This window comes from Hemicordylus capensis, chromosome 6 (assembly GCF_027244095.1).
Source record: "Hemicordylus capensis ecotype Gifberg chromosome 6, rHemCap1.1.pri, whole genome shotgun sequence".
NCBI classification, from domain to species: domain Eukaryota; kingdom Metazoa; phylum Chordata; class Lepidosauria; order Squamata; family Cordylidae; genus Hemicordylus; species Hemicordylus capensis.
In genome coordinates, this window is record NC_069662.1 from 75249908 (window position 1) to 75262569 (window position 12662).

At 42.3% G+C, this 12662-nt stretch overlaps 1 protein-coding gene across 11 annotated transcripts in view; it reads left to right on the plus strand.

Moving 5' to 3' along the window:
- AHRR (aryl hydrocarbon receptor repressor) overlaps positions 1 to 12662 on the plus strand; it is a 138854-nt gene that overhangs the window by 35169 nt on the left and 91023 nt on the right. For 2 of the 11 annotated variants that reach the window (XM_053265315.1, XM_053265316.1), the window contains exon 1: positions 7143 to 7454. The exons of the other annotated variants lie outside the window; for them this stretch is intronic. The gene's annotated coding sequence lies outside the window, so the exon portion shown is untranslated. Of the gene's footprint in view, positions 1 to 7142; positions 7455 to 12662 lie in introns of those variants that run through there. 11 annotated transcript variants of the gene reach the window in all.

The following is a 12662-nucleotide window of genomic DNA, read 5'->3' on the forward strand; positions in this document are numbered from 1 at the left end:
AAAGACAGTTTTATTCAATTACTATAGACTGCTTCTGTCTGAGACTTCTAGTTTTCTTAGATACAGCTAAATTTTTCTGGTCAAATGACCATAAAAAAGAAAGGAAGAAAGATACAGCTAAGCATCTTAATAGGATTACAAAAATAGGTTGTCTTAATGCACATTTAAACGTTTACATAGTCTTTTGTAACGCCTTAGGTAGAATGGGTGTATGCTAGTGTTATTTTAATTACGTTGCAGGTAATCAATACTGCAACAGTATTGGGGATATACAAAGCACACACCAAAGAAACAGAAATTCTAATGCAAAGTCTGACTAAACAAGCTTTTCCCTAGACTAAACTTCCTGAAGCCAAAGCCCAGGCTTCCTTTTCTTGAACTCACCAAACTTGTGATGAGAATTCAAGCTCCTCCTTTCTTTCCAAGATCTGCAGAGTCATTATCCTGCAGCCACCCTCCATGGCCATATGTCCTGCTCTCTTCTAACAAAGAACTCCCCTTCTTGTCCCAGAATACCCTGCAATTGCTCTCTAGGTCCCACCCACCTGGTGTACTGACTGGATGCCGTGGAATTCACCAGCGTGTCAGTCAAGACAAGAGTTCACTCCCTGTTAACTCTTTTTGAGATATGCTGAGAGTCTGGAAACAGAAAGTTGTAAAAGCCTTCATCAGTGGTACACTGGTAATATTAACCAGATACTGTGAGAGACTAGTATGTTACTTATAATGGCAGTGCAAGGATGAGAACTTTGAAGACTGTACCACAGCAGCATCTCTACTGGCGTCCTGTTCAAGGAGTTGAACTCTAATATTTCATTTGCTCCAAGCAGGTACGGAGCGAGCCAAGCGGCGGCTTGGGTCCGGCCCCGCCCAGCAGCCCCTCTGATGACGACATGCACACGGGGCATGCCTGGCCCTGAGAAAAATCCCTTCCCTGCCCACAAGCAAGCGCTTGCCTGTCCTCTTCAGGCAGCGTTTGCTGCCTGAAAAGGACGGGCAAGTGTTGGCTCGGGGCTCTTAGTTGCTCGGGCGTGGAGTGCTTGTTGGGGGCCCTTCCAGAGCCTGAGCCATGCCCCCCTGGGGACTTCAGTGGCCCCTATCATTGGCAGCCCGGGTTCTTTGAACCCGTTCGCACAATAGTGGCTACACCCCTGGCTCCAAGAATTAACTTTCTCCACCGGAGGCAAGGAGTACAACTGTAAGATGTGTCAGTCAGTCAGTCTTTATTAATACAGCCAATGGCCAGAATTACAAAAATAAAATCATTTAGAGTTAACAACTTCATTCCGAATAACACCGCAAATATAACAGAATTTAGCAACATTGAGTAAGTTCTCCTCTTTACAATCCTTTAAAATTAAATTTAAATAATCAGTTTCAGTTAATCCTGGAAACAGGATAAGTTGAGGTGAAATGTATTTCTTCCTAATATCACTGTAAAATTGGCAATACAAAAGAACATGAGCCGTCGTCTCAACTTCTCCCGATCCACACGGACAAACACGGCAATGATAAGGAATATTTTGGAATCTCCCCTGCAGCACAGCTGTATTCAAGGCGTTACAACGGGCCAAAGTTAAAGCCCTACGAAATTTAGGTACTGTAAGAAGAGATACATATCTGGCTGGGGAATAGCTTACGGTTTCGACATTCAGGAAAACACGCCTAGGAATTAAACTCCTGTCAATCTGAGATTCCATATCGAGAATCCTTTCCTTAAGTCTGCCCCTAGCCTCCTCATAAGGCAAACTAAGAATGGCTGCAGGTGAAAGTCCATAGTACTGCAATCTCGCTTCAATAGCTTCCAACCAGGCTGAGCGATAAGAATCTTGAAAAATCAATGAGACAATACCAATAGGCCTAAACATCAATTTGAGCCAATAGCTCAAAATGAAAAGCCATGCCCAGGCTTCAACTTTAATCAATCCTGCCTCAAGGCGCAGCACTACTCTGGGCACACAGCCAGGTACTTGAAAGATGTTTTTCAGAAAGGTTGATTGTATTGCCTCAACTTTCTCGAAATTGGAGTATAGCCCCAACTGAACACCATACAGTAGTTGAGCCCTTACCTTTGCATTAAATAGTTTGATGGCTGCTGGGACATACTGAGCACCTCTAGAGCGGAAAAAGGACTGGATCAAATTAGCACTTCTTCTTCCACTCTGGATAACATAATCTCTGTGCAGTAGTCGTGATCCAGTAGCAGAAAAAATCCCGGGATATTTGAATTGTTTCACTTGTTTGAATTGTTTCACTTGTTATGTAAGATGTGAGACAAAAGTTTAGTCTGTTAATTCCCACCCATATAGTGAAAATAAAAAGATTTTGCTAGGTGAGGTTCTAGGAGAGTATCTAATTTTTTAAAAGTACTTTTAACAGTGCTTGATGGACTCTAACAGTACTAAAAGTATTCTAGCCGACCCCGCACAGATCATCTGTGCGCTATTTGGGTCACACACACCCCACGCCGGCATGCCCGGCTTTCTGGCTGGCCTGGCAGCCAGGGAGGGCCATACCCCCTGCCACCCGGTTTCACCCACCCCCACTTGCCTCTGGCGTCGTCCTCTGCTTGCCCCCCCCGCGCTCTTCAGGGTGGCGGGTCCTCACCCACCACCGCCCGCTTCACACACCCCACACACATTCTTCAGGAGCTCGCCACTGAGCCCCAAACCTCTGCCACCTCGCCACCAGAGCTGAGCGTGCCGCCTCCCTGCCCCCGCCTCCCTGCCCGTTCCCTCCTGCCGCCGCCTGACTCCTTGGAGTGGCTGGGCCCGCTGCTGCTGCTGCTGCCTCCTCCTCGCCTCTGCCGCCATTTCCCCTGGCAGCAGCCAACAGTCTCCTATGAGCCTCTGCCGCCCAGCCAATCTGCTGGGTTGCCGGGACGCATCCCCACGGGTACATCTATGAGGATTAATATAATAGATTATTTTTGTATAGTATAATATAATATAATATAATATAATATAATATAATATAGTGTTATTACACAGAGGCAGCGTGGTGTAGTGGTTAGAGTGCTGGACTTGGACCGGGGAGACCTGAGTTCAAATCTCCATTCAGCCATAAAACTAGCTGGGTGACTCTGGGCCAGTCACTTCTCTCTTGGCCTAACTTACTTCACAGGGTTGTTGTAAAAGAGAAACTCAAGTATGTAGTACACTGCTCTGGGCTCCTTGGAGGAAGAGCGGGATATAAATGTAATAATAATAATAATAATAATAACCTTAAAACATATTCAGGAATAGATGTAGGTTTCATTTTTAGAAGATAGGTGCACACTATTGTAGGTGCATGCATCTTATAACGCTGTTTCATTAGGGCTACCAGATCTTGCATTTCTTTGTTACACTGTTTGCATTTTGCACACTTGCCTGTCTTATCCGTAGATAGAGAAACTTCATTAAAATATTCCCAAATGGGGTCTCTCTTACAGCCTGCTGCCATGATAGGTGTTTCCCTTCTACCATGGAGGATACACTCATTACAAGAGTGTATGAGTACAAGTGTATATAATTTTACATGTGTAGAGTACCAAAAAAAAAAGTTTCCTCAAGACTGCATGAATAAGTTCGGTTCACTTTTGGTTTCACTTTCTATTCCCTCCCCCACCCATTGCATACATTTATATCCAGATTCCTCCTCCTTGCTCAGATCTGCTCCATCCCTGCAAATCCTCTCTTCATTCATTGGCCTTCTTTCGCCTGGTTCAGATATTGTATTGTACAAGCGTACAGATGTCTATACTTGTACACATGCTTGTATGAATGACAGTATCTGAGTTCATTTTAAAGGTGAAACTGCATACAGGCCCTTCAAATACATGGTATAGAAACGAACAGCCCTGCTGTATGTGTGCACTGCATATACAGCACCTGCAGAATAGGATTGATCAGGTCTGTTATCTTTCATCCCTATATGCTGCTGTTAACATGTTCACATAATATGATTAGAAGCCGTAGTTAACATTCCTAATGATATTTTTGAGCTAGGTTCTTTCTTAAAAAAAAAAAATCTTGTTTTTAAAATGAAATTCAATTTATATTTAAAAATCCATTTTTAATTTTTTAAAAATGATCTTTTTAGCCTACTTTCCAGTAGGCTTAAGAGATCACCCTGCCGATGGTGGATGTGTAAACTTTTGAGGCATGAGTGGCCTAACTTGTGAATTGCCTAACTGATTTGAACCAAATTTGCTACTGTACGGACACATAGGGATGCCCAAATGGTGTGGTGTGTGATGATATCATCCATTCCAATTCAAGATGGCAGCTGCGTGAACATCTGAGGTGCAAGCGGGCTAATTTGTGGACTGTCTAACCAATTTAAACCAAATTAGATTGCAGTGAGTGACACACAGGGGCACCTTAATGGCGTAGTTTGTGATGATGTCATCCACACCAATTCAAGATGGCGGACATGTAAATTTTTTAGATGCAAGTGGGCTAACGTAAACCGCTTAACTGATTTGAACCAAATTTGATTCAGCTGTAGGGACATAGGGACACCTCAGTGGCATAGTTTGTGAAGATGTCATCCACCCCAATTCAAGATGGCGGTCTCATGAACGTCTCAGGCACAAACGGGCTAATTTGTGGACTGTCTAACCCATTTGAACCAAATTGGGTACAGTTACAGTGAGTGACATACAGGGATACCTTTGTGGCATAGTTTGTGATGATGTCACCCACACCGATTCAAGATGGCGGACGTGTAAACTATTGAGGTGCAAGTTAACCACTTAACCAATATGAACCCAATTTGCTACAGCTGTATGGACACATAGGGATGCCCCAGTGGTGTAGTTTGTAATGATGTCATCCATCCCGATACAAGATGTCTGATGCATGAACATTTGAGGTGCAAGAGATCTAACTTGTGGACCTTGATTTGAATCAAATTTAGTCCAGTTGCAGAGACAGTGAAAGGAAAGTTGGCTGATTAGTTTTTACTAGAACGTGGTTTTTTAAAAAATCAACCATACTTGTCTTGAGTGCTAGAAATCAGTTATTCTAATTCTCTTTCTGTTGACTTGTGAATCTTGAGACTTACGGTAAATTTGGATAACTGAACAACAGAATAAGAGTAGAGAATGGTGGAGCTAAAATATTATATTATTTTTTCCAAATTTTAATCATGGCATTAAAAAATGGGTTATCGAATACCTTTGAATTCTTGCAAAGAACTCGCATGAAGGGCAGGCTTTTCATATTATGTAGATTCCTTTCAGAGACTTTCATTTTGACCCAGGTTTGATTTCTGAGTCAGCCAACAATCATGAAATATTCCAGAGATGTGAGATGTGTATTTAGTACACTGCTCTGGGCTCCTTGGAGGAAGAGTGGGATATAAATGTAATAATAATAATAATGGGCTGGATGAGGGATCACAAACTGAAGCTGAATCCAAGCAGAACTAAGGTGCTCATTGTGGAGGATCCGAATTTGAGGAATGAGTTAGATCTTTCTGTGCTGGATGGGGTTACACTCCCCCAGAAGGAGCAGGTACGCAGCTTGGGAGTGCATTTGAATCCAGGCCTCACCCTGGTATCTCAGGTGGAGGCTATGGCCAGGAATGCTTCCATCAACGTTGGCTGATTTGACAGCTGCGCACATTCCTTGAAGAGAATGATCTAAAAACGGGTGCATCAGCTGGTAACCTCCAGGCTCAACTATTGCAATGCGCTCTATGTGGGGCTGCCTTTCTACGTAGTTCAGAAATTTCAGTTAGTTCAAAATGTGGCGTAACTTGGAGAGACTATATTGTGCCTGTTTAAAAACAGTTGCACTGGCTTCTGTTACGTTGGTATGTCTGGTGGCAACTCTGAGCTGGGCCTTCTCTGTAGCTGCTCCTGGCCTATGGAATACATTCCTTGCAGATATCCATAATTTAGGCTCATTATTATCCTTTAAGAGAGCCCTAAAAAATTACTTGTTTGGCCTGGCCTTCTAAGGTTTTTAAATTGTTTTTAAAATATTTTAATTAGTTTTAAATGGCTCTGTATTGCTTTAAAATTGTTTTATATTGTTTTAATTTAATTGTTTTATATTGTTTTAAGCAGTGTGTTTTCTAAATGATGTTATGTTTTTTAAATTTGTTGTGCACTGCCCAGATCCGTTGGATGGGGTGGTCTAGAAATAAATAAATAAATAAATGGAGGGAATTTTGTGGGCATCTGGTGGTGATGCAGTGGCTGAAAGACTAACATACAAATCAGGAGGTCCCAGTTTCTATTTTAAACTCATCTCTGACACAAGCTCTCTAGGTAGATTTAGGCCAGCCCCTCTTTTTCAGCCCCAGCCCACCCATCTGCAATATTTCACTGTATTGCAGATGGGTGAACTGCAGCTAAAAAAGCGTGTAAAAATGAAAAATATTTGTTGACCTACCTTGTGTATTTTTTTGTAATAATACAACAATATAATACATAAATGAAATGCTTTGCATTCTTAAAAGCACTATACAGGAGGCCCCCATTTATCATGGGGGTTACATTCCATGATTCCACCATTAATGCTAAAACTGTGATAATTGAAACTTGTGCCCATGGGAATTATGGGGTTAGGTTCACTGTTCCCTCTAAGGCATACGCATGTGTGTGCGCTCACACATTTTCTGATGTCTGCTCAGTTAATATTAGATCCTGCTCAGGTTTAATCAGGAAGGCCCCACTCTGAATGCATTTGTACACTTGCCGCCCAGAACAAAACTAATTCCACACACAGATGAAAAAAATTAGAGAGAATACTGGTAAGGTTCCTTGGTACATTAAAGTACTAATTTTTTTAAAGGGGGGGCAGAAATAAGAGAGGAGCACAGCACTGTACCTTGGCCAACTACTGCTGTAGTGGCCCCCCAAACCACAAAATTGCACAAAACATATCCCAGCATTGTTGTACCCCAACAAAGGGAGGTTCTTTTCTGGGTCAGCAGCCAAACACATTACCAGCCGAGAAGGATTTAAAAGGCTTTATTTGCTCTATAGTAGCAAATGGTCATGGCAGCTATCGCTCAAATCCAAGACCCCGATCATTTACAAGCATGACATATTTATAGCCTAGGAGATGGTGCATAGGTACTGCCCCTTTCCTTTGTCTGAACTTTCTGTAAATTTCCAGCTAACTTCTGCGCATGTATTCTTTTAGGTGAATACCTCATCACCTTTTTATCTAGTCTCTCCTGGCCCTCCTTGGCACAGAAAAGCAACTCCTTATAAGGAATCCCCTAGGCCCCCTTTACACAGACAGAATATATGAAAGGTAACATGGCTTTGGTCTGGTTCAGGCCTACACCAGCATGACTTCACACTGTCTCCAGAAATGCCTCCAAGCCAGAAATATCACTGGAAATGCCACCAGAAGCATGAAATGTGTGCCCAAGAAACACAAATGGCTGAGATTCACCCCCACAATAATTGGAACCAAGCGTTTATAGCTGAACCACGAATAGCTGAAATGGTGAGCGCAGAACCCACAACAATCGAGGGCCTCCTGTATAAATGTTAAGTGGTAATTTTTGTATGAGAGAATATTCAATTATGTGAGTCCCACCTGCTGTCTGAAGTGGTACAGCCCAGTTATAGTTTACCCCTCTCAGTAAGAACTAGTCATAGAGGTGGTTCCCACAATCAGTGGGAGCCGCCAGGCGAGAGTTAGCAGGGAGAGCGGGCTTAGACGACCAAGCAGTCTGCTCTGGGCAGCCAAACCGGCTGCCCACACAACTGCTGGCTCTGTTACGGAGCTGGCTGGGGGGGATTGGGGGCCACACGGCCCCCAGAAGCTCCAGAATGCCCTGCGCAAGTGCGCAGGGCATGGTGGAGAGGCCCCCAAGCCGGGAGGCTGCTTTTAAGCTTCCCAGTCAGGGGTCTAGTCATGAGTTGCCGCGGCGTGGAGCCACACTGCGGCAACTCATGATCGTAGAGGTTGGGTTAGCAGAGCTATCACTCCGCTAACCTGGGCTTAGGGGAGGGTTATTTAAGCAGGTTAACCGCTTGGAGGCCACTGGGCTCGCCTGCGCCTGTGGTTCTCACAGTCAGGAGAATTTGGGCTAGGCTCCCCTAGCCCGATTTCGCCTGATCGTGAGAATAGCCTCATAGTCTTCCAGCTGTGGGGTGTTCCCACCTTTGCCTGTGGCCCCAATTTCTCTTGCCCGTGACTTTCAAGTCCCAGTAGCCATATTTTCAATATTGAATGACCTTTGGAGCCGGAAGTGAGCAGAAGAAGCAGGCATAGCATAAGTAGTAGCGCTGTCAGCTTTTTCTGTGTTGCCTTTGCTAACCTAATGGTGGAGCCACCTTTGTATCTCTGGTGCACTTGTCTCCAGCTAATGCTCTTCAAATAATGGATTTTAACAGTGTTGAAAATTATTTGAGATAAGATTCACTTCCCATGGTGTACATAAACAGATCTTTTGTCCCATGGGCACTTCTAGTTAACAGGTTTTGCAGATTTCTGAAATTATACAAACCTGCAGAACCTGTTTATCTAAAGTGGACGTGGGATGAGTGTGCACATTATGAGTCATAGTCACTCTTTTGGACTTTCTCTGTGAAAAAATTGTTTGATTTGGATGTAATTGTAATTGAGCTGGAGTAAAACAACAAAATATGTGTTTGTTGAAATTGCCTGCATTTTATTATTATTTATTTACACAGTCAGACAGGTGTTATTGACAGGTTTGTTTTATCCAGACATCGAGTCCTTCCCAAGGACCTGGGATGGCTGAATTTTATGGTCAATGTTGTTGCTGTTGTTATAGATATCGTCACAGAATATAGGTTGTTCCCAGTAAAGTTGCTTTTTGTAATTGGCTGATGGTGATTTCTGTGGCCCCTATGATGTTGAGGTGCTCTTCAAGGTCTTTTGTAACTGTACCCAGGGCACCAGTTAGCACTGGGATTATTTTGGTCTTTTTCTGCCACAGCCTTTCAATTTCAATTTGTAGATCTTTTTATTTGGTGATTTTTTCTATTTCTTTTTCTTCTATTCTGCTATCCCCTGGTATTGCTATGTCGATTATTTTAACTTGTTTTTCTTTCTTCTCAACTACAGTTATATCTGATGTATTGTGTGGCAGATGTTTGTCTGTTTGTAGTCGGAACTCCCATAATATTTTTACATCTTTATTTTCTTCAACTTTTTCAATTTTATGGTCCCACCAATCTTTGGCTAGAGGTAGCTTGTATTTTTTGCAGATGTTCCAGTGTATCATCCCTGCTACCTTGTCATGCCTTTGTTTGTAGTCAGTCTGTGCGATCTTTTTACAACAGCTGATTAAAGCTGATTAGGTGTTCCACAGTTTCATCTGCTTCTTTACAAAGGCAGCACTTGCTGTTTGTTTTTGACTTTTCTACTTTTGCTCTTATTGCCTTTGTTCTTAGTGCCTCTTCTTCTTCCTCTTCTTCTTCTTCTTCTTCTTCTTCTTCTTATTATTATTATTATTATTATTATTATTATTATTATTTCTTCTTGTTTACACAGTCAGACAGGTGTTATTGACAGGTTTGTTTTATCCAGACATCAAGTCCTTCCCAAGGACCTAGGATGGCTGAATTTTATTGTCAATGTTGTTGTTATAGATATCGTCGCAGAATATAGGCTGTTCCCAGTAAAGCTGCTTTTTGTAATTGGCTGATGGTGATTTCTGTGGCCCCTATTATTATTATTATTATTATTATTATTATTATTATTATTAATTCAATTTCTATACCGCCCTTCCAAAAGTGGCTCAGGGTTGTTTACACAGCAAAATAACAAACAAATGATGGCTCCCTGTCCCCAAAGGGCTCACAATCTAAAAAGAAACATAAGATAGATATCAGCTACAGTCGCTGGAGGTACTGTGCTGGGGGTGCATACGGCCAGTTACTCTCCCCCTGCTAAATAGATAAAATCACCACATTAAAAGGTGCCTCTTTGCCAAGTTAGTATTTTGCACCCTAATCCTTGAGAAGTGGTTGTGTATTAAAAATGTAACTGATGGCTTTGTTTCAGCACAAGTGGAATTTTCATGTCTTCAGTGTTGTAATGAGTTTCATTTGATTTTTAGCCATTTTGGCACACTATATAATTTAAATCAAATGTGTCTGTATCTGTGTACATAATGAGGCATTATGCAAATTTAGAAACAATTGAGTTTATTTTGTTAACCTAATGTTTGATATTTTGCCATCTGAAAAGATTTCCATTAGAAGTTGGAGTATGCCCATGTTGACTTGTTTGTAGATATGTTACACGTCAGAATTAAGCAATTAAAACAATATGGGCAGTGCTGCTGCAAACAAAATTCTAATGTTCCGCTGCTGCCTACAAAAAGATAGCAATAGCAATAGCACTCACATTTATATACCGCTCTATAGCCGAAGCTCTCTAAGCGGTTTACAATGATTTAGCATATTGCCCCCAACATTCTGGGTACTCATTTTACCGACCTCGGAAGGATGGAAGGCTGAGTCAATCTTGAGCCCCTGGTCAGGATCGAACTTGTAACCTTCTGGTTACAGGGCAGCAGTTTTACCACTGTGCCACCAGGGGCTCCCTGGTGGTGCAATGTCAATAATGCACAAGCTAAAGTGAACAGTGAGTGTTCAACTGAATATTTTAAAGCTAAATTTGAGTGAAGCAGTGGTCTTCCTTTCATCCTTTTCCTATCCAGTTTAATTTTTAAAGGCTAGTGTACTGGCAGATAATCTCTCCAGAATGCTTGTTTAAAAAGTTGGGGTGTGTGCGCGCGCACACACGTGTATCTGTTCCACTGAAAACAGCATTGATCTCAAACAGCAATATTATCAAGATAAGCAAAATAGTCTCTATGATAATGCATAGGATGGAGGATGAACAGCAACGACTGCTGGTCGCAATGGTGGTGGTACTATTTGCTCCCGCCCATTATGTTCTTCTCTGTAGATAGTTAACTACACTTGACTTTCTTGATGATCAACCTATTTTCCTATTACTTGGGAAGAAATTCCAGCTGGTTCTTCCTTTTTTTTTTTTAATTGGGAATCTGCATGTGTAGAAAGATAGGATGGCAAGGAGAGAAGAGCAGAAGGAATAGATGGATCTGGAGTGAGAGTTTTGCCCTTTAATGCATATTACAGTTTAAGTTAACTTATAGATAACAACTTCAGTTGGTTGCTTAATGACCTAAACCTTTAGCTGATTAACTGGTAGGGCTGTGAATTAAGGACATGTTTTATTCACTTTCTTTAATTCTGTTTTGCTTTTAGTGTGTTTACAGTGACGGGAAAATTAAAAAAAAAACCACACAACTAAGGTTGGCCTTTCCTTCTAACCATGAGCAGTAATTTCTGCTTATTAAAATATAAGGCATCTCTCACTCCCTTCAGTACTTCAAATCTTCTATATTTAGAAGACTAAATTTGTAATAAACAAATTTTAAGTAATTATGTACAGTAGTTAAAAATTCTTGGAAAGTAAGGAAATTAAGCTGTATGGTAGCCTTATAATAGATGTTGAAGGGCCAAATGAAACACTTTTGGGGAGGGTTACAAGTGGGAGAGGGGTGTGATTTGGGTCAGGGGTGTGACTCCGAGAGGGTTTAAAAAAATAAAATGCTATTCTCCCTGCCACCCCAATTTCCCTGAATTAATTGTTCCCTTCTGCGAGTTGTCATTAAGCTTTGAAGGGTAAAAAAGACAAAATATACCACCTATATTTTTAATCCATTTATTAGTAGCTTCAGCAGGAGCAAGATTTAATTTGGGGAAATAGTTAATCTCCCATCCCGAAGAACCATAGTCATGATCTTAATGGCGGTGATGGTGGCATCAGTGGTGCTCTTACCCTTGGACTTCGGGGCCGAAATCCAGGGCCTCCACAACCCCTGGGGTCCTCTAAATCCTCTTTAGACTGTCCCAGGTGGTGTGGTCACTGCTGGCCTGCACGGCACCGGGCGGCTGAGTGTGATTATGCACTGTGCTGGGTGCTTTAGAGACAGAGCGGGGAGTGGGGAAAGAAAAATGTGGGATGGGAATATGTTGTGTGTTTGAAATGTTTCTGCTACTCCATATTTGCATAAATATACCCCATGTGTTAAAAATACTGTGTTTGTCACGGTGTGTGTGTGTATTGGGGGCTGATGCTTAACTTGCAGCGGGAAGAGGGCCTCCAGTGTGGTGAGAGGGGGGCGCCACCAAAGGCCTTTATGTCCAGGCTCCAAAATTTCTTAAATGCACTTCTTGGTGGCAGCTTTAACTAAAGAAAAAGACTTAGCCCTATTCAGGCATTCATAAGGCATGGATGAATGCCCAGGGTCCTGTGTCCATGAGAGCACACTGCCCATCAGTGTTGGAATCCCAGCAGAATCCCAGCAGTCCCACTCATGGGGAAGATCTCTCCCACACTGCAGTGCTTGTCTACATGTACTCATGGACAGTGTGGAGACAGCACAATATGGGTAAAATCTCCACTTTAGGTAGCTCTGTTGAGAAATTTGCTTTCAGATTTCCCATATTATATCTAGTTTTGCCTGAAAAGCTAAACTAGATGTGCTGGTGGAAAATGCATGTTTTACATACAGTTGTGCTATATCCTTCCTCTAGCTCCACCCTGTCTCTCCAGGCACTGTGACCAAAGCGGGACTTGAGTAATGCCAGAAATAAACCCAACTGGGGTAATAGTGCCTGGGGTGATGGATTTCAAGGC